This window comes from Eretmochelys imbricata, chromosome 8 (genome assembly GCF_965152235.1).
Source record: "Eretmochelys imbricata isolate rEreImb1 chromosome 8, rEreImb1.hap1, whole genome shotgun sequence".
NCBI lineage: Eukaryota > Metazoa > Chordata > Testudines > Cheloniidae > Eretmochelys > Eretmochelys imbricata.
The window spans coordinates 4,905,673-4,928,637 of NC_135579.1; the positions used below are offsets into that span (position 1 = coordinate 4,905,673).

Sequence of the window (22,965 nt, forward strand, 5' to 3'; positions counted from 1 at the left end):
GGCGGTGCAGACCCCTTTGGAAAATCTTAGTCCGTGAATCCCTAGGGGTTTATGGACCACAGGTTAAAAGCCACTGTTTTAGAGCAAACTCAGGACACTGTACGCACACTTACTCATAGCTCAAAATAGCTTGTCACTTCCCAACAGTTTAGCAAAGAAAAATTAGATAACTCAAGGCATGAAAATATGCAACAGACAAAGCTGCCATTTCTTCTGCTAGCAGGGCACTAGAATCCCAAATATGCAAAGACTTCTTCTGTTAGATAATAGCAAGAAATTATTTGAACCTGGAGTTCTTAGAGACACACAATGTGAATCTAGATTCAAGTCACTCCATAATTCATAGCTAGTCTGAATGCTGAAAGTTAACTTTATGTGCAGTACTGAAGATGTCAGCCTATGAAGTCTTGAATATACATTTGAATTTACATTTGAAGTTTGTATAGAGCAAAATAATTCCCTTTCTTCCAAACAAAGCTTTTACTTCTTTCCTGGTATGCTTCACAAGTACCTTGTTTTCCTGTAAGTCATTCTATAATAAACTCCTTGAAGGTTAATGTGTTAAGTGAGCTAACCTTACTATGCTTCCAGATTATAAAATATCTATATAGCACCATAAATTTACACTGTGCACACAGATAAGTCAAATTCTGTGACCTAAGAGATCTTAGACCATAGCATTCAGCGCACTATTAATTATGGAAGTGAAAAGCCCTCAGACAGTTGTTGACATCTCAATAATCCCATTCAGAATAAACGGCACATTTTCTGTTCAGAAAAAGCTACACAGGACAACTGGATTATCAAGATTGAAGTGCAATGGGGCAATGCAGGTAAAGCTTGTGCAGCATCTATAACGCACTTCGTTATTGCTTAAACTTGAGATGTCAGTCTTTCCCTAAAATTCTTCTGATACTGTAGTTAACGACAGATTCCCTCAATACATATAACAGCAGATTAAAGTCCCAAAGAACCTAATAGAATCAATAAGACTGCTGTCCATTTTTTCCAAGGGTTTAAGTGAGAAATTAGATTTGCACTTACATTATACTCAACTTCAGGCCTGTGAGTAGCAGCCGTGTTAGTCTGTATTCGCAAAAAGAAAAGGAGGACTTGTGGCACCTTAGAGACTAACAAATTTATTTGAGCATAAGCTTTCGTGAGCTACAAGTCACTTCATCATCACTCTGGATATATTCTTCCATGGCCAATGAGTAACTCCTTGTAGGAACATGATCCAGTTCCAAGAGCAGTAGCAGCACCACCAGCCTCCTTCAGATAGTTAATTATAAGATCACCTTCTCCTGTATGAAAGTACTATCCCAACTGCGCAAAGCAATGCCAGCACCTACTAAATTTGATAAGACCATTTACAAGGGTGTTTGAAGCATACACTAGATGCCAATATCAAGCATCTATTCCTGCTAGGATCTGCATCAGGGATGCATCATTATATAGCAGTGATTCGTGCCTTTGGTGTTAATCTATGCAACCCTATCACAGTAAGGGGTAATAACCTCTGGGTAGTCTGACCTTTCTGTAGAAGGCTCATGGGAAGTCAATTTGAAGTTGAGAGAGTCTCTAGCAAAACTTTTCTTTATAGGATTGGGAGGTGTCATATGACCCATAACCCACTCAGGGGTTAATGGGATGAAAATAATTGCTTAAGAAAGAAAGGAGGAAAGCTGTGACTGAGCAAAAGTCTTCTGTTTTTTCTACGGAGCTCCAGGGAGGTAGGTATAACACATCAGCAACTCTGGATGGTGAATATGCACCTTGACTGGTAGTCCCTGCATTGAAGAAATACAGTTTTGCAAGGCTATTTTTGTGATGCGATAATTCTGATAACAGGAAACATAGTCCAGTACATCTTACTGGGGATGCTGGAGGGTTTGGTAACGAAGCTGGGCACAGAGAAAGAGGGGGATATTAAGCTCAGCGAGGTAAAAGGTGTCACTACAGAGTTCTCATGGTTCATTTGTAACAAGTAGTCAGTTTTGCCAAGGATTCTACGTGCTGGGAACAACAAGCCTTCTACTCCAACTTTCTCTTGGTCTGTGCTTGGCATCAGTGTTTGTTTAGACTGTTGTAGCCTCCAGTGGCTGTAATCATTACCCTGTTCTACTAGACACATTGGAAGATGTATTGTGTTAGTTCACTTAAAAAGTCACCCATCACAATTTGATTATGGGAGACAGTTGTTCACCTTAGATATTAAACATATCACAGTCAATGAGATGAGTGCAATTATATAGTCACTCCTACTATTAGGCTTCAAGAACCTTTATGGCCAAGATCCTGTCATAATAGTTACCTTACTTGCTATACTTTCCCGCCGCTATTTTATAGCTAATTTATAAATTCATACCCACACTTGCATAATCTTTACTATAGCAATACTTAACTTCCAGTTTTCATTAACTTGGATTTATTGATTCAAGAGGTTAAAAACCACTTACTCAAAATAGAAAAATACTTTAAAAGAAAGGAACCCTCAATTCCAGCTTCAGGAACAATGCCTGGCGTTAAGGTGGAAAATTTAACACATTTTTAGCTGCTTTATTGCATTCAGATTTTAAAAGTTTTAGCCAATTGACTCATTGATTATCATGAGATAAACATTCCTATGTACAACTTTTTAAAAAGGTGTTCGCTCCCTGAGATTTTCAGAAATGCATCAAGTCTATGCCAACGTTTTCAGCTGAGGGACAACTGAAGAAAAGCCCAATTAAACAAAGGCTCCACGGCAACCTCATGTTCTATTTCAATAATCCTCTTTGTGAGCTTCAGAAAGATCACTGAATGCAAAGTGGCAACACACATGCAGTTAAAGCCTTCATTGCTTAATCCACCGTCCTCAGCAAGGAGTACTCTAATAGTGTCAGGAATAATAATTTATGCAGTAATTTATACAGTGGCTCTAATTATAGGAAGCTAAAACATCTCATCCATGAAGGGCAAGTATGAAGATTCTTTCAAACATAGGAAAGACCGTAACTCATAAGAGCTGTAGACATTAAAATATTAAAAAATGTCTCAGCAGTAAAATTACTTTATACAAGCCAACACATCCCACTTAGACTAAAGAGCTAGGAAATTACCCAAAACCTATACCCAAACAAAGCCAACTTTTTGCTGATTGTTTCAGCTAGAGAGGTAGGATCAGAGATCACTTTTCTGTTCAACAGAAGAAATGGAATGAGCCAAAATTTTAGCTTATGTTAAGATGCTTCCTATAAGTAAATCCTATAAACTCTGCTCATCTTCGCAAAGGAAATAAAAGAGAATTAGATTTTTTCCAGTGTTGTGCCCTTTCAATATTAGTTTTTAAGCAACACAAATAATCTCAACTTTAAGTCTTGGTTCTATTGTAAAAATTACAGAATATTAATATATCATGTCTCCACTCTGTTTTTCCCTACATTATTAAGGCTATCTGATGCTTTGTGGAAAAAGTCACAAAATACTTTTTAGAAATGACTCAAACTGAGGAGGCATTCAAACTTGTGTTATCTTAAGGCTTACATTCTCTGAAGGCTCCAATCACCACAGGAAGTACACATACTACAGCAAGTTGATGTTTTATCCAGTAGGAGGCACTAGTGACACTGCGGGCGGATAAATGGCCCATTAGAAATTCCACTAATAATGTTCAATTTCTATTGCCCCATTCTTTTATTAAGGAAATCTATATGAAAAAGTAGTATATTTGACAGGTTTCAGAGTAGCAGCCGTGTTAGTCTGTATCCGCAAAAAGAAAAGGAGGACTTGTGGCACCTTAGAGACTAACCAATTTATTTGAGCATAAGCTTTCATGAGCTACAGCTCACTTCATCGGATGCATTCAGTGGAAAATACAGTGGGAAGATTTATATACACAAAGAACATGAAACAGTGTGTACGGTAACACCCATTGTAACGAGAGTGATCAGGTAAGGTGAGCTATTACCAGCAGGAGAGCGGGGGGGAACCTTTTGTAGTGATAATCAAGGTGGGCCATTTCCAGCAGTTGACAAGAATGTCTGAGGAACGGGGCTGGGGGGATAAACATGGGGAAACAGTTTTACTTTGTGTAATGACCCATCCACTCCCAGTCTCTATTCAAGCCTAAGTTAATTGTATCCAGTTTGCAAATTAATTCCAATTCAGCAGTCTCTTTGGAGTCTGATTTTGAAGTTTTTTTTGTTGAAGAATTGCCACTTTTAGGTCTGTAATCGAGTGACCAAAGAGATTGAAGTGTTCTCCGACTGCTTTTTGAATGTTATAATTCTTGACGTCTTATTTGTGTCCATTTATTCTTTTACGTAGAGACTGTCCGGTTTGGCCAATGTACATGGCAGAGGGGCATTGCTGGCACATGATGGCATATATCACACTGGTAGATGTGCAGGTGAACGAGCCTCTGATAGTGTGGCTGATCTGATTAGGCCCTATGATAGTGTCCCCTGAATAGATATGTGGACATAGTTGGCAACAGGCTTTGTTGCAATGGGAAATGGATTTCTGCAGCGGTATTGTCCAGCTCTGCATGGATGGGCAAAAGGAAAGAAAGGGGTACTTTGTGTTCCTGAGGAGCGTCTCATCCTGGCCAACTAAACAGCAGCACAATGGGGTTGCAAAAGAGTTTCCTGTCTAATTTTCACTGGTATGTTGGAAGACCATAAAGAGAGACCCCCAAAAAAGATGGAAGTGAAGAACTTGTACTGCAGAGTGTCCTCAGGGCTCTCACAAGGGCAGAAATTATTTCACTGGGTTCAAAGATAACTATTCTAAAGTCACAAGATTAGGTAGTTTTATATGACTAAACTTAAAGTTTGTAAGCTCCTTTCCACTATTACCCCTCGCAATTAAAAAAGAAGTCAGCATGGTTCTCTAGCGAGACTGGTTCTGTTTACTAAGCTTCTTGGCCTTAGACAGTCTTTGGTTGAAAAACCAACCGTCTCCCTAGAAATCCAGATCAATGACACCTATTGTTTCTTCGCTATCCATTCAAAGAGTTTAGGCAAGCGCTGAGCTTGGCTGCAAACATAACAGCTGTGCTTGCCATTTGCTTTTTACGCCACTCTGTTTACTTCAGAGTCTGATGCAGATTGTTTTGTACAATCCCTTTTTGCAAGTACCTGTTGGAATTACAGTAGAAACTGGTGAGGATACAGCAAAGGGGCTGGTAAAATATTCATGCATATTTATCAGGTTAGATCATGTAATGAAGCTAATCTGAACGTATTACCCATTTCTAAATATCTTCAAGCTATATCATCTGTTACGTTCTTAGTGTTTTCAGCAGATTCTCTACAATACAAAAATCAGATATACAAGTCTTGTACCTCTCAAAAACTATCATCCAGCCCCAACGCCCTTTTTGCAGTCACAGGAGATACTCTATTCGACCAACATGCCTGACTTTACTCTTATTACATGACAGATGGTATCCACTGTTCCATCACTCAACAGCTCTATACTACATAAACAAACTACAGTGATAGGTTCAAATCAAAAGCAACTGGGACAAAATAGGACATTGATACCAATGACTGACCAGTCTCATGTAAGAAGCAGTCATTAAAAAATAGATGCTGATTATATACACAGCAAACTTCAGCCCATTTCTAAAATGCTCACTGAGCCAAGGAAGTACGTCCTGCCCAGAGGATGCAGCTCATGGCTCTGGGTCAGTCCAAGCTTTCCTTAAAGAACTCCCCTGCTCCTAGAGGATACATACAACTACGGATACCACTATGTGACTGGAAAGGGTCAAAACCAAAGCCTTTGGCTGGACGTTTTATTTAATTTCCATTGATGCAAGGAAGCATTTTCAGCTCCTGTACAAGTAAGAGGAATTTGCTTTTTTGGATCCTCTCTCTGGCACCAGTGAATGCCTTTGTTCAGCTGTAACAAGTCAGTCAAACCAGTCTATGTTCAAAACCAGCATAGAGCTATGAATGTTTGCAGTCTCAAAGCACAAAGAGATTTGCTAGGAGGATTATGGCTAAGCAGTTTTAATACACTAATGTGAAGTTACAAAGTCCAAATCATTAGGCTTGCACTTCGTTTGATACGTTCCCTGCTGGATCACAGGGGGTCATGTTCCTTCAAGCAAAACGTTCAGTCCCTGCTCAAGTAGTCACCCATTGATGCTTCCATCTCTAATCTTTTCTTGGAATTGTGGCTCCCCAGTTCCTTGCAGATACTGGGATCGGGAGGAGAGCAAGCTTAGACAGAAAGTCTGAAGAAGGATCTTGAGTTTATAGTGGAAGGGAGTGAAGATTTCCTTTAGCCATCTTGTGTTGTACAAATTAGCTGCAGCCCTAGCTTGTATGTATAAAGACACCTAGCTCTGAAACACTAACGTATCTGCTCACCAAAAGAGTACCCTTGCACAAAAGTTATAGAGCTGAAAAGTTTTATTTAAAAACACAATCCCTCCTCTTTTCTCCCGGTCAGACTTTCTGGGAACCTTGCTGGCAAAGATAGAAATACATTTCAAAAAGTTTGATCACTATTAACTGGGGAGTTTTATGTACACTTAATTAGATAGCTGTGGGCAGTGATGTATAGTACTTCTTAGTCAGCTGTTATACCTACCCAGGTCTGATGAAAGGGCAGAGGAGGTTTCTGAAGGTCAACTCCCAAGTGCTTTTGGTGTGGCTGTTTCACCAAATCAGCTGCCTCTGGGAAAAAGGTAGGATGGGTGTCTCTGAGAATAACGCAGTTGCTTTCTGAGCAGATACTTATGCTGGCAACCATGAGAAGCAGACAGTGTTCTCTGTCTGAGATGTCTGGTACCAGAAGGTTTTTCTGGGTATGATACTGGAATATAAATACAAGAATCTGACGGTGGCTCTGAAAACATTGAGGGGGTTACAGGAAGGAAGAGGGTCACACTTTTCCACTCCAAAGAATTATACTACATGAACAGGGCTTGATAATTTGTGATGTGAAATTGGAGGGGTACCAAATAAGTCTTTTGGCCAAGAAGGTCCTTTTCTCTTGGAGTCCCCTTGGTAGATCAAGTCCGGTCTTACACTGCAGAGACGTATAATCCCAGCGTCAGATGTGTGCAGAAATGTTGAAAACCCTTATATAGGGCTTGGTAGCACTTTTCCACCTGCTACGAGGTGGGGAGGAGCGAGGCCTGCATATGCCAACCACAGACTTCTGCTGGATCTTGAAGACCCTCACTGACTGGAAGGGCAATTCTTGTGGGCAAAGAGGCACTGAGGATATCAAACAATTTATGGCCATTTCCTTGAATCACCATCTCAACAATCAATGTGCCTGCCAACCTTGAGAGCAGCTCCTGGAAGGCTCAAAAGCCCTAGATGGCTGGTGCCAGGGTGACTGCTTCTTCTGGGAAAAAGAATTTTTTTAGGTGGAGAGGCAGTTGGAGGGTCCCCAGAGTTACCTCACCAAAAGGTGCCTCCAGTTTCAGCTATTCAGTCACTTTAGCTACTGATGCCAACAACAACAGAGATCTCCTCACTGGGAGGTGTGAGGGAGGCTCCCCTCCATGATCTCTAAGAAAGCTGTCCCTAATAAGGCCAGTATGGCATTGGCAGCAGATTGTACTGGTATTGATCACCCGCAGTCTAGCCCTTCCATTGCCAGTCCTGCCATGCTCTACAAAATACCCTTGGTGTACAGTCTTGCTCTGCTCAAGATGGGGAGGAGGAATGGCCTAGTGATGATGAGAAGTAGATCTTTGCAATGGAGGCACAAGTGGATGCAGTTTCAGTGTTTATGGTGGGACTGATGCCAGCACCAGTTTGAGTGACAGAGTGAAAGAGGTTCATCAAAGGCGCACTTCAGGTCTGGGAAAGGCAAGTCCTTGGTTCCAGCATTGGTACCAGGGCAGGTGTTCTTGTCAACACTGGTACAATTTTCTCTCAAGCCTTCTTTGCTGCTGGTGCCTTGACCCCACCCCTCATCGTCGAAGAGGATTTCAAGAGCTTATCTGCGGCATCAGGCCCCCCTTGCGGGATGATCTTGCTGAACACTGAGCTACACTGGGACTCCGCTCAGGAGCACTGTTCAGCCTCAGAAGAGGACTGCACAACACCATGCTCTGCACAGAGATCAGCACCAATGTAGACAGTGACGTGGTTGGTGTTGATCTCTGTGCTGGTGCCAACAGCCTCGGCACCCTTTCAGGTTTTTTCTCAGCGCTGGAACCAGAGGTGTGTTGTCTGTTTTCAGTGCCCCATCTACCAGTCTTCTTGGTTCCAGTATGGAGAATGCATTGTTTCTTGGCATTTCCAGATGTGGGATGAGGAGCAGCAGCAGATGCACTATTATGAATGTGTTCTGAGCCAGAAAAGGCATCTGCCACATCCACTGATTAAGGACATTAGGCCATAACAGGAAGGAAAAGGATTAAACCTAGTAGATTTACAGACCATCATTGCTAAGAGTCACGCTGCTGCTGTACAGTGGGGTCTCCCCCTTTCTTAAGTGGGGGAGAACCACCAACAAAAAGTTTAGTAAAAGAAACTTAGAACAAAAAGGAGAGGTGGTTTGACAGTCCAGGTTCTGTCTTGCTGCCATGGGCAGTAAGACGGAACAGAGGAAAGTCTGGGGTTGCTCCACCCTTTATGCTCTCCCATGGGATCAGTAAGCACATACATTGTCCTGCTGGATACGGCTATTCAAAGATTCTGAGCTTGCGCACAATGTGTATACGCACCCTACAGTGTGATCCACGATGACACACTCAAATAACGCAGTGTTTAAGTGTTCAGACGGAAAAATTTTAAACATTTTTATTTTAGTGACAAGATATTAGCATGCCTCTGTGTATTACGAGTTTTCTAATCTGGAGCTGGGTGATCTTGTGTCTTGAACCAGTCACAGACCATCTTGCCATACAAATCACAGTCACATTTAAAAGCTGTGAAAGGAGGCACTGTCACTTTAACCTGTTAGAAGATACATGGCGGCATCTGTCCCCAAAACTCGGCTGTCCCCATAAAGTGAAATCAATATCTTACAGGATCACAAAAGATCGTTCAGCAGGAAAAAATCCTAAAGGAGGATATAGGGTAAAGCTCCTGGGTTCAGACACAGGAAGCTTGACTCAAAAGTTTTATTTTTACCATTTCCTCATAATACAGCACGTACAATATTTACAGAGCAGTTGGCTTCCAGAAGACATTTGTCAAATCCCATTTAGAAGTGATAATGTCTAAAACATCTGCAGCTGGCTGTAGTACATCTGGAAAATAAAGTTGTCTGGCCCTAATATTGCCAGTGTTTGAACAGAAAAATCAAAACCATATGCCTGATCTTAGCTTAGTCTCAAGTGATCTACACTTTATAAGGTAACTTATTGTTAAATTTTTAAAGTCCCATGAATTGGATTCTACTAATTGGACTTCATGAGCTTTTCAGTATGTGTTTGTTTTTTAAATTCCCTACTCCCACAAGCCTTGCTAGTTTTATTCTGTATTACGACAGCATTGAAGCATCTTCCAATCCAATAAGTTTTAAAAACCATATCCTATACACAATATATTTTCCACTCCAAAACTCAGTTTCCCATAAATGGGAATATTGTTTTCCATGGGGTCTCAACACCAATATAGGTGAGTACCTCCTACAAGGGGAAGACATTTTCCTACTTGTAACCTCTCTTTTTTTGCAGGCTAGTAGAGTCTTCCCAGTGAAAACATCCAAAACTGGAGGAAAACAATTGACACTTACACTACACTGGTCTACTCGAGACACTTGGAGAGGCTGGATTGGTTTGTTACAATGTAGCAACAAGCATTTTTTTTTTAATAGTTTAAAAGTGTTTTTAAAATAGTAATGAAGAGACTGCAAAGAAGTTGGCAGGTGGATTCGTGGGCTGACACTATCTGAAACTAGTCTTTTTGAAACAGATTGGATTTCAAGATGATAGCATCCCTTTACACTTTTTGTGGCTCATAGCTTATATATTCGCCCAGTGCTAAATAGGAATTTTTCACAGAACAATATGCGAATGTTTCCTTTTGAATGTGTGTATAGTTTGCAAATACGTTCACAAGACCTGTGACTAAGATTCTTTGGGGTGTGTACAAGTTGACCCTTTACCCCTGAGAGTCTGATCCATTTCTCCTACCCAAGAAAACTTCCATCAGCATTTGGTCACCTATTGATCAGAAGGAAGTGACAGTTAAAAATAAGAAAAGCTGTACAAGGTAGACTTAGGCCAGCTCTCCTCATAAGAATGGCCATACTGGGTCAGACCAAAGGTTCATCTAGCCCAGTATCCTGTCTTCCGACAGCGGCCAATGGCAGGTGCCCCAGAGGGAATGAACAGAACAGGTAATCATCAAGTGATCCATCCCCTGTCACCCATTCCCAGTTTCTGGCACACAGAGGCTAGGGACACCATCTCTGCCCATCCTGGCTAATAGCCATTGATGGACCTCTCCTCCGTGAATTTATCTAGTTCTTTTTTTCCCCACTCAGTAATCAAAACACACTGCTGCTTTGGAGATAGAATTTTCCCGAAATTAAAGCAATTCATTAAAAACCTTCTTGGGCTTATACTGAACACAGAGGGAAAGTGAATCAGGAGGGGAGACTCACTAAAACTAGAAAACTGACTTCATCTCCAGGTGAGAAGTTTTATAATGAGATGCTATCAAAGAAAGTGGCAGAAGAGGTCAAACACATACCATGGTATTCCCTGTGAAATTTAGGAAGGTTTAAATAAATCTCCTTCTCCCCCTCCCCCCCCCCCCCCCGTTTTCTAAAAAGATGAACTTTTAAGCAGTTGCATGTAGATAACAGCAGTCACTTAATTACCTTTAAACAATGACATGATGGAAGTCTTTAATCTCAATTAAAAATCCTGGCTAGCACACCTAGATGTATAACAGAGCTACCTCCCATACCAGTTCTAAGACTGGTTGTAAATATGAAGGGTCATTATTAATTTTAAAAGTGGGATAACCAGCTAGTCCTAACCTTGCCAGCAACACTTTGTCATTGTCTGACGACTTAGCAGGCTCTCCTATGCATAACAGTAATTGCATGGCACGATGATAAGATAAAGAAAGGACAGGATGGGTAGATTATTAAAAGGGTAAAATATTATGCTATTGATATGTTAATTTTTTCTTTGCATTTTGCATCTGATAACTATCAATGATTTACATTTAATGAATTATACATATTTGGCTTATCTAAGTGGTCCAACAGCACCACAATGTCCTGCCAAGTAGATATAACAATTCCCAGTCCCTGTACTGGAGAGCTGGGCTCTAACCTGTCCCTGTGACTACTCAGTTTTTCCACGAAAAAACGGACCCGATTCTTGGCAGTTTCACAGCTTCACAAAAGGTTCTGAATGGCAGCAGTGCAAACTTGAGTCAATTTTTACTTTCATCTCTGAGGAAGTCTATCTACAAACTAAGGAATCAGCATTTCATTGACTTACATTTGGTCTCATATTTGGAAAGTTATCTTCATAACCACAAGGGCTAAAAACAACAACAAGAAATGGAAGTTTAGGTTCTGTAGAAATTAACAGTACTCACCAGGGAAGGATGCTTACAGGTCCCAGGCAAAGTGGCTTTTTCAAGCTCCAATTTTGAAGACAAATTCGGTGTCAATTCAAGCCAAAAAAATCCAGTTTGGGAAGATTGATGCCTATCATCTCTCAAATGCAGTCATATTTTTATAGGCTAAGAATCCTGCCCAGACTCAATCCAAATTCAGCCCCCTCAACACTGGGTCTTTTCTGCATTTGTTTAGAAGGAGCCCAAGAAGAATGAGCTTCAGCTTTTAAGCAACTGCCACTTCCCACTCTATTCACAATAGGTGGGGCAATTCTTACTCCCATAACCATATTGGGAATCTGTGTTAAAGTGTACAGGGCTCAGAAATACCAGGCTGCCAACAGAAATGCACTCGCAATCCATATAAGGCTAGCATATTTAAAAAGCAAAGTATTGGCCTAAACAGGAAAATATACCAACGTTTAGATGTTGGCTTATTCCATTATTCATGACACGTGAATGAGAAAGCAAGCTCTTTTCACAGATATTGGTATAGAAACGAAACCTAGGCCAGTACAATTTGTATTTATGGTACAGCCTTTTAGGGGCTTGCTGTCCCAAATCATTAAAAAGTACATTAAATACTTGACCACAGCAACTGTGTGGGCTGCCAAGGACTTGTGACAATAGATTCTACACAAGACAATTTTCTTTTTAATAGTGTAGAAACTGTCATGCAAAATATCAACAAAACGTTTTAGAGTCAGTCAAAGGCTGCACAGGAAAAAGGGTTTTAAGTGGCTCTAACTTGGACAGAGTTCCATTTTTGTCTTGAGTAGCACCATCTAAGATCAAACCTCACATCCCATGGGATTTAATTTCAATGTTCCACATAGAATGTATTTCTAAAATATGCCTTGTATCCATTGCCATCAGCAAAGAGATACAACTGCATCGTAAATACCCCCAAAGTGGCTGTTAATGGCTGTGTCAGTCTGCAAAATGCCAAACGGCTGCAAGAAGAGATTATATATTTTATTCTGACTTGACTGCTGCAGCCCACTGTTCTGTGGACTGCAAAGAATGGATCTAGTTTGAAAGGGATTTACTATTGGCTGTCAATGGACTTCAAGAAATGATTGAAATGTATTTGAATAACTTAACAACTTAAATCTATTTTTAATTAAGACAGCATTTAAAACCATTTTCAGAACAGTTGGGAGTCCCATAGAATGTGTTACACAGCATCCAAGGAAGCTTGCCATGTGTAAATACTTGAAGATCACACATGGCCAAGGAGGAGGAAAGCCAACAATTCACAAGGGTGCCTACCACCGTCAGTAAAATGTATGTATAGGTCATTTGTTAACTTTTCAATTACATGGTGGAGTCGTAAAAATACATATTATGTACTTTTGTCAACGTCATCATGCTTACTTACCCCAAGATGTGCATACAAGTTTTTCACTGTATTTTTTCATAAAGTTTGCAATACCCAAGCCATAGCCACAGAGGGCTTGAATTACAAGTATTAATTGCTAGTTATTTGTAGCAAAGTCAAGCTCACATGATCTTTTGCCTTTGGAAAAAACCTGTCTGGATACAGATGAACTTTTCTTTTACTATTTTGAGATGGTTTAGGCTTCCCTTTTTTGTTGTTGTTTTGTTTTTTGGGCAAGTATTTGATAAATAGATTGACAGACTGTTTATACTGAGTAGTAAATTATCCCCTGCTGAAGTGCTGTTTTGTAACTTCCATCAATTATAACCTTATGTGAATTAAAGCAGATATCCAACAGTATTCAGTAGAGAAAGCAGTTAGAGGCTGGGGAAAGTCCATTGTTCACCAACACTGAGATGTTACTGCAACTGGGATATTACTGCAACAATGGTTCTCTAACTATAGTCCATGGCAAAAGTGTAGTACAGTTGGCTGGTCACCTCTCCATCTTCCATCTCTCAAGGTTTCTAGCTGCTAAATTGCATTAAAGGACAATAAAACATTTACATCCTCTCCTAGTTAATCTCTTCCACATAAGTAATTGCCAGAGGTGTTGCACGTATGTTCTGCAGTTGCACATGGAAAGAGGAGAGACGGTCCACACAATGAACGGACGGGAAGGTGTCCACAAAAATCTGTTAAGTTGTGATCCACTCTATAAAAGAATATGAAAACGACTGTATTATAATGCCACTGTGCTGAAGTGCCAACATAGTTAGCACTTGGAGGCGAATCTTTAGCTCCACAAAGCCCAAATAGCTAGGCTGGACTCTGGGTAGATGTGCCATGGGTAGTGCTAGGATGGACAAAAGGATATCTTTTTCCCATGACAGAGCTTCCCCATGGAAGCCACTTCAATCCCATGGCTGTCTTCCATGCCTCTATACAGTCCACTTGTGGGGAGGAGTCAGCGGTAGTTCTTCTGCCCATAGAAAACTAGCCAGCCCCACCTCACCCCAAACCCTTGGACAGTAGAACTAGACTGATTCTATTGCGTATTTATTTTATATATTAATGTTGGCCACAGAACCACAGTATCTGAGTGCATGGACTACCTCTGTAGCAGAAAGTTGAAGGCTGAATTTGTCCTTTCATGAGTGGATCTAAAAATGAATATTAGTTTGCTGATTAGACATCTAGTGGCTTAGCATGACATTTAACCAATATACTTTATTTCATGTAAACGTGAACAAGAAAAGTTTTATTTTGCTAGACCAGGGAATGGTACAAACCTTACCTAGACTGATTCACTTTTGACCCACCCAGCATGGTTACTTGCACACTAACAAGGCTTCCCAGCCTCTTTTGTGCTCTCCCACAGCCAACTCATCACCTCCCAGGGAAAGGCAGCACTGGGGAAAACAGAAGCCGATGGCAAAGAACCAAGAATTTGTGGTGCTGCCGAAGTCTGATCCCAGCGATGGCGCAGCTCTATGTAGAGAGGATTTAGCTAAGCCTCTGTCTTTTGACTCTAACTCCTGCTGCAAGCTAAGCCACTTCCCTCCAAAAGTTCAGTGTTCTAGGAATACAAGCCAGCATTTGTGACTACTGTTCCAGCTGCAATAACTCTTTCTGGAAAGCTGTTTTAGAGATTTTATTTTGCTGAAGGGTATTGTTTAAGTGTTTCCACCATTTTGGCTGCAGATCAGAGTAATCTCTTGCATGCTGACTACAGGCTGTCTCGGTGGTTCTGCAGACTAATGGGAAGAAAACTTATAGCTTTTTAAATTAAAAGCTTACAAGAACTTGTGCATCTATCTTGACAACTCCAAGCAACAAGATCCGATTGTAACTCTTGTCCTCCACCTTTCCCCACTTTATTTTTCTTGTACTGTCTTGTTCGGATGTGTTTAAATTTTAAGATCTTTGGAGCAGAGACCTTCTTGTGTAAGGAATTTAGAACAATTTAGATATGAAGCAGATATATCAAGAGTCAGTGTAGACTCCAGATATGAACTTGTAAACTTAAAATGCTGGACTATATTTTATTATGTTTAAGAGCACCCTATTGCCCAGCAGCTTTCAGAGGTCTCCTATATTAGCCATAGGATACTTGAGAAGAGGCTGATCAAAAAGTAAAAGTTTAAGCTCTAGAAACTCTTTACCTAACCTTTTGAAAAAAGATATGACCCCGCTTTATGTAATTCTTGTCCTTTTTAATTAACTGCCTAAAGCACAGGATTCGTTACATAGTTTACATATCCAATGAATAGAGCGATGCATTATACATTATTCTCGTTTAGAAAGCTGAATCAATCCTAAGTGAATAAATTCAGCAGCACTGAGCACGTGTGAAAAACTCACATTGAATCATTCACTATAAGCTTGTGATGAAATTACATTTACATATAAGACAGGATAGAACAGAGAAGCAAAATTTTCATTTTCAGTTTCATCCAGAGGTGTGCTGGGCCCATAATGACATTGCTGGAGTCTATGTACACATTTATCCTAACAATGCATCAAGTTAGCTAATGAGCAAAAACACACAAATACCTTAGCTTCATTTAATTATCACTGAAAGAGAGAGGAAGGGATGAATGAACGCTTTATGGCTACTTTTCCAATCATAGCCTTTAGCTTTCTTTTAATGTCCAGGAGTGGCAACCTTTGGAGAGGCGACTTTACTGGTAATGCTGTTCAAAAATAGATTACCTCAGGGACAACTAGAACTCCACATCAACAGTTAGTGATGAACCTAACTTCAGTGAGTTCAATAATATTCGATAGCAGCCATGCTATTACTGTTAAGATATGACATACAAATGAGGAAAGCGGATATTCCTTTTACTACTATTGTTGGTCTAAACAGGCAAACAATTACAAGGAAATGTTTAGAGGTCAGTTCCCTTCACAACTCTGACAGGCTAAGGATGGATCTAGATGCAGGGATCTCATTTATCAACTGAGAAGATTTAAGCAAAAAGGAATCATGAAACCTTAAGAGATGTTCTCTGCACATTAGATGTTTGAGAATTCCTAAGATCTTTAAGCACTGGGTTTAGTTACCAGTGAAAACCTCAATGTTCCTTTCCATGAAGCTGGCAGAGTATGTGTGACAATATAAAGTCAGATTACTGTACTACTGGGAAAGTTGCTTTTTTGGTACAGATGTCGGCAAGCAATTTGGCTCTTCAGGCACTTGCTACGGAAAGACTATTAGAAAGGGGTCTAAACTAATGTAATATTTCTAACTGGAGTTACTTTGTGAGAGAAATGTTTTCCATTTGAATACTGTACATTTTCCTCTTACAGATATCCCCACAATTCCCATGCAGTAATTATTCCTCCCAGCAAACCCCAGAAAGTTTATTTCTACATTCCTAAATATTGAGTTACTTATAAGTGATCATGTTATTGGCCAGAATGGAAAGGACTCCAGCCATGTGATGTACAATAAACAAATCTGAAAAAGCTTCAAAAGCTGCTAAGTGGGAAAGATCTGTACAGAAAAGTTTGTAGGTAGACAAGTCACAATGATAATGAGTGCAAAACAGGAGTCATTACTAATGAATTCATAACTTGAATTTAGCTAGGAATAAATGAGTTGCTTGCTATTGCAGTAGAGGAGGAAATTATGCCCATTTTAGCATCCACAGTAGCAAGACTAAAGCAGAAATCCCTTCTTCCAATGCTGCAAGCAGATGAGAGGATTTTTTTAAAAAAAGCTTTTGAAATACATTAGTTTATCTGGACCTTAGGCTACTCCAACCTCAAGTTCCTTTCTTTAACTTAAGCTGTACATTAAAACTACTTTTGCCAGGAAACAAGTTTCAAAGCAGCAGCAATTCAAGAACATATTTTAACACAACATGTGGCCTGTTATGATTTATCAGAGAAATACCCTGTTTTGAGCCATTCAGTGTTTGAGAGATGTACAGGCAACAGGAAGTAGTGCAGTATGTTAGTGAACTAGTCTTTCACCTTTGATGGCAAGAGCTCAAGAGTAGCCTTCAGTCCCCATTTGCACATATCAGAAGGAACACTAGCTGAACATATTTCAGCATGATTGGCAGCTTCTGGTCAAGAGAAATCCAAGGCAGGGATAAACAAGGGTGTTACTCGAGTAGAATTAAGAGGAGAGGATGGGGGGAGGGTGTGGTGGTGAAGAGAATTTTTCATGGCACCAGACTGTACTATACTTCCATCAAATCTATAGTACTGAGTCTCTCCTTCTCCAAGGCTTTAAAGGCACTGCCATGTAAACAGAGGAGGAAAGGTGCAAACAGCAGGAGCGTAAGTCATGACTCATGCAAAGGGTAAAAAACAAAGGTCAGCAGAAAAGGCAGGGTTTTTATAAAAAGGGAAACGTATACAATATGCAGAGAAATCTACAGGAAAACTAAGGGGATGTTGTGTCTCAAGAAAGTTAAACCTGAAATGACTTGCAAGAGACATACCATTTCAAAAGACAGAACCTTTAAAATATGAAAGGAATAATGTAAAAATATATTTAAGCCAATTCAAAAGCCACTACATTCCTTGTTCTATATTTTGCCCATTCAGCTTTTCCACACAGAGCCACGTTTCTCCTTCTATTTTAGCCTGCGGTGCTGGTCCCACTAATCACTAACATATGTTCCAGCACAGAGCATTTCCTTTGGTATGCTTTAAAAAGAAGTGGTATGACAAAGTAATAAGCATTGGCAAATATGGTCCGTCAGTTTTCATTTCAACTACCATAAAAACAGCAGAGGTGTGCTGGGCCCATAACGCAAAAGTTGATGGATCATAATCATCCCCTGTTAGCACCTAGCTCCCTTCTTTGGGCTAGATAACTGATTGAGGTCCCCTTTCAGTCCTACACTTGTATGACTTCACTGCATTAGGCAAGATAATACATAATACAACTGGCTCTGCGGATATGGGGAAAGTGGTGGACATGATATCTCTTGATTTTAGCAAAGCTTTTGATACAGTGTCCCACAGTATTCCTGCCAGCAAGTTAAAAAAGTATGGATTGGATGAATGGACTGTAAGGTGGATAGAAAGCTGGCTAGATCGTCGGGCTCAACAGGTAGTGATCAACGGTTCGATTTCTAGTTGGCAGCTGGTAACAAGCAGAGTGCCCCAGGGGTCGGGCCTGGGGCTGGTTTTGTTCAACATCTTTATTAATGATCTGGATGACGGGATGGATTGCACACTCAGCAAGTTTGCAGATGACACTAAGCTGGGGGGAGAGGTAGATATGCTGGAAGGTAGGAATAGGGTCCAGAGTGACCTAGACAAACTGGAGAATTGGGCCAAACGAAATCTGATGAGGTTTAACAAGGACAAGTGCAGAGTCCTGCACTTAGGATATAAGAATCCCACGCACCGCTACAGGCTGGGGACCAACTGGCTAAGTGGCAGTTCTTCATAGATCTTACAAAGGCTTTGGACCTAGTAAGCAGAAAGGGCCTTGTTCAATTGCTACAGAGAATTTGCTGCCCCTCACTTCTCCTCTATCTGATTTGACCATTTCATAATGGCATGAAGGCTACAGCTCAATATGAAGATCAATATGGTAACTTTGAAATCCAGAAGGCGTCAAACAGCAATATGTTTTAGCACCAACACTCTTCAGTATATGTTTCTCTTTGCTGATTTGTCATGTTCTCTCACCTAGCACCCAAGGTATACACCTCCATACAAGAACAGATGGAAAATTCTTCAACTATGCCGATCTAAGAGAAAAAAGCAAGATTAAACACCTGTTGATAAAAGAGCTTCTTTTCACCAAGAACAGTTTTCTTCACACATGGTGAAGAGGCGCTCCAGAAACTTTAACAGGTTTGCATTAGCTTGTGATGAATTTGGACTAGCCATCAATCTAAAGACAACAAGGATTATGATACAAAGATGTGTTTACTGCACCCAGAAGTTTTAATAGCTACTACAACGCTAGAAGTTGTGCACTATTTAGCATCAACTGTATCAGATGAGCTTGTCATCTAGAGATAGGTTAATTCTTGCACTGGAAAGGCAGCCACCACATTTGATCAACTGATCAAGCATACAAGGGATAACAGAAAACGGACACTGAACACCAATATGAGGGGTTTAGCAGACACGCATCCTGAGCACATTGTGCCTGGTGGCGAGACCTGGCTCACCTACAGCAGGCATGAGAGAATGCTAAAGAGTTGCCACACTTGCTGTCTGGGTTGTATTTTAAATATCGAATGGGAAACCAAACTTCCTGATTCCAAAGTACTTGAGAAAGCAAAATTGCCAAACCTAATCATTATTAAACACAGGTTTCAGAGTAACAGCCGTGTTAGTCTGTATTCACAAAAAGAAAAGGAGGACTTGTGGCACCTTAGAGACTAACCAATTTATTTGAGCATAAGCTTTCGTGAGCTACAGCTCACTTCATCGGATGCATACCGTGGAAAATACAGAAGATGTTTTTATACACACAGACCATGAAAAAAATGGGTGTTTATCACTACAAAAGGTTTTCTCTCCGCCCACCCTACTCTCCTGCTGGTAATAGCTTAATAGCTGGTAATAGCTATTACCAGCAGGAGAGTAGGGTGGGCGGAGAGAAAACCTTTTGTAGTGATAAACACCCATTTTTTCATGGTCTGTGTGTATAAAAACATCTTCTGTATTTTCCACGGTATGCATCCGATGAAGTGAGCTGTAGCTCACGAAAGCTTATGCTCAAATAAATTGGTTAGTCTCTAAGGTGCCATAAAGACTCCTTTACTATTAAACAGACATTTTCATTGGCTGTCATATGTACTGGATAGATGCATTCCCAAGTACCTCCTGCATGCAGAACTTGTGAATGCTGCTCCAGAGCACTGGACTGATGTAGGCTCAGGTTTGCAAGGACGTTTGCAAAAAGGATTTGAAAACTTTCAACACGGACACTGCAAGTTGGGAAGAGGCATCTAGCAACAGGTTACAGACTGGAAGTCACCTGGTGCTACACCAGGAAGTTGAGAAGAAGTGGTTGAGACACAGAAAAGCGGAGAGAGCTAAGAGGAAAACACAGAAGGCCTCAAGCACCACTAATGCACTAGTTTCATCTTCTGGACCTGGGCCTTATGTCTGCACCAGGGGTGGCAAGGACTGCTGCTCAAGAATTGGACGTTTTAGCCACGCACGACCCTACAGCATGACACAGTAACTGAACTGCTTTGGTGCTTACACAATCATCTTTTGAGATGGACAGTTGCAATCCATTCAGAAGAGAGGATCAATTTAAGTGCCATTACTATGCCCAATTATGTTATTGTTATTTACTTTGTGTAAATACGGTAATTGCATTCATTTCTCATGTAACACTACAAGAGGTGATTAGGTTTAGGAGGAGAAAAAAAATCAATGATTAAAGAGAACATGAGATTTTTTTTAAAAAAAGGTTGCAGAAATGCCTCACATAAGCACATTAAAATTCTGTCAGTTTATAAAAGAAAGACTTATTATTTACAAGAAATCTGTAAGTCTGACAAACCTGAGTAGTTCCTCACACACATCCAGAGACCTTATTACACCATCAAAAAATGTTTATTCCTCTATGAAGAAATTAATTGCTAAGATGTATGAAAACTGGTAGGTTAAAGTTGATTTGCAATACAATTTCTTTTGCATCCTCTTAGTTATAAACTAGGGGAGTGACTTTGAACGCTGTAGTTCTATTTGATTTCTACTTTCACATATCAATTCTCAATAAGTTCCTACCACTTTCTTCAAAATCTACAGTAGCTTACTGAATACCTGCAGGTTCTGCTGGCTGGTAGTTAAATACCATACAAGCTAGTGGATGAGGTATGTGCTTCTCATTCCAGAGCAAGTTCTGAACCTAGAAAGTTACACCAAGTAAAGTTTATTAACTGGTTCCCACCTATTTTGCTATGGAAGAATTCCATCCATTTTCTGAGAAAAACGATCCAGAAGAAATTTCACAATCAAATTAGATAACACCCAAATAAATATGTACTATTAAGAGATTTTACATGCACAGACATTATGGAAACCACCAACTCTGTTCCCTTTGCACATACAGTAATATTGTATACTAATTATGTTAACTTCTAGTAAGAGCTATGTGATTGAAGACTGTCAGAATGCACTACATAGAGCTACTAGCTGCTTTTCTGTTATTCCACATGCACACTGCCAGTTTCAAATGATATGCAGGGGTAATACCCTACAGCTGAGTTTTAATACTCACAGTGTCAAATAAAGAGGGGCAATAGCTGGGAATGACTTGGAGTGCTTAAGGACATTATGAAGCAGTGCAGCCCACATGCTGAGCCATGTGCATGTCTGAATTATGCCACTTATATTCAACCATAGTGTTGTAATAAAAACAAGATTTTAGGAAAGCATTAGCAATTCTTTCGGCAGAGTCAAAATAAGAATCAGTAAGGATAATTTCCAACTTCTCCTAGTTGTCTTCCAACAACTCCACTGCTACAAGTTTTCCACCAATGGTGCATCAAAGGGAGCAGTAGCTTAAATACAATATAGAGAGGGCCTACCTCTTTCACATGTTGTTAAAGAATACTTGAGTCCTGTCTACATTAGCACCTTAGTGCAGCTGCACTGTTATTGAAAAACAAGTACAGAATATTTTTGGTGTAGATGCAAGCCTACAAGTGAAAACTCTGCATTAAGGAAGGAGGTGATGGGAAAGTACCAAATTAGCTTCACAGCTGTTTTTCATAGATACGTTGGTATATAGCCAAATTGTTTTTACTATCTTTGCTTTAATTTAAGAAATACATTGAATCTGACAGAACCCTATGCAGCACATAATTCTACTTCTAGTGACATATCAGGCACAGTGTTATTGTGCAACATCTCTTGCTAAGATTTGACTTTTCAGAAAGGACTTAAAGGCTACCTCTATAACTCCTACAGGTGAAATAGACGGGAAGATTATGCACAAACAAGCCAGGAATAGAGAACACTTGCGCTTAGACGACCATTCAAGTAGTAACATCAACGTCCTCAGTTTTTAGGTCAAACAGGATCTGCTCATACATGAAATGTCCAAAGTTTCTTTTGCCTGCAAAGGTTGAGTCATGACATTTATATGTACAAGTGTTCGGATAACATCCACTGCTGCTGGTTGTACTTTCATTGACATAATTATATTTAACTGTCGGGAAGGGGAAGGTAATAAAGAATTTGTAGTTACAGGTATTGAAGGAAACTTTTGGGGTCAACTTCATTATATTCTATGCAGGTTCAGTAGATACAACATTTAAGAATGGCCATTGATGGTAAGCTGCCACCAACTGCTCAATCAACCAAAAGTGCTGATAAACTACCTAGGAAGTGAATTTGTAACTAAGTCTGGTTGTACATAAATCTTGACTGTCAACATATGATCCATATTCAGAGCAAAACAGAAAGACAACTACATGATATGGTGTTCAGTGACATGATGTAAACAGCAGATGATTCAAGCCAGAACAGTTTTACAAACTATCTTCATCATAAGAAAAGGTCTTCCATCAGTGAAGCTGTTTTTTTAAGCGGTACACTAAGTCAATTTAAAGTGACTAAAGACTGAGCCAGAATCTCTAATAAAGGGAAGGGACCTCAAAGAACAGAAGGAATAGTAATCATTTTAAGCACATGCAACATAAGGTGCTTGAAATACAACCCACCTGTTCTCTTATCTCTACATGACTGTCTCAGCTAAGAAGAGTCATCTGGCATGTCAAAACTAGAAAGAAGAAATCCCAAAAAGTGCAATTTTTCACTCCCCAGTCTCAGTCCAAAATTCTATTTTGGTCCATGGTTCAGCTCAGTTGGATGTTCCAAACCCCCCTGTAGCTTCATCAGTAGCAACAACTGTGGAAAGTTAGCCTTGTAGCTACAACCTAAAGCTCATTTTATTGTCATAAAGCATCCGTGATGCTTAAAAAGCCCAGATACAGAACAATCTCCCTGTTGCACAATCACACTGAAACAAGGGATCTTTGCTGATCAGCATACTGAAAATAAGAGTCATTCTCAGAACAGGTTTGC

At 40.1% G+C, this 22,965-nt stretch overlaps 1 protein-coding gene across 1 annotated transcript in view; it reads right to left on the bottom strand.

The window, feature by feature from the left end:
* GALNT10 (polypeptide N-acetylgalactosaminyltransferase 10) overlaps positions 1-22,965 on the bottom strand; it is a 121,188-nt gene that overhangs the window by 89,903 nt on the left and 8,320 nt on the right. The gene's annotated exons all lie outside the window — the stretch shown is intronic.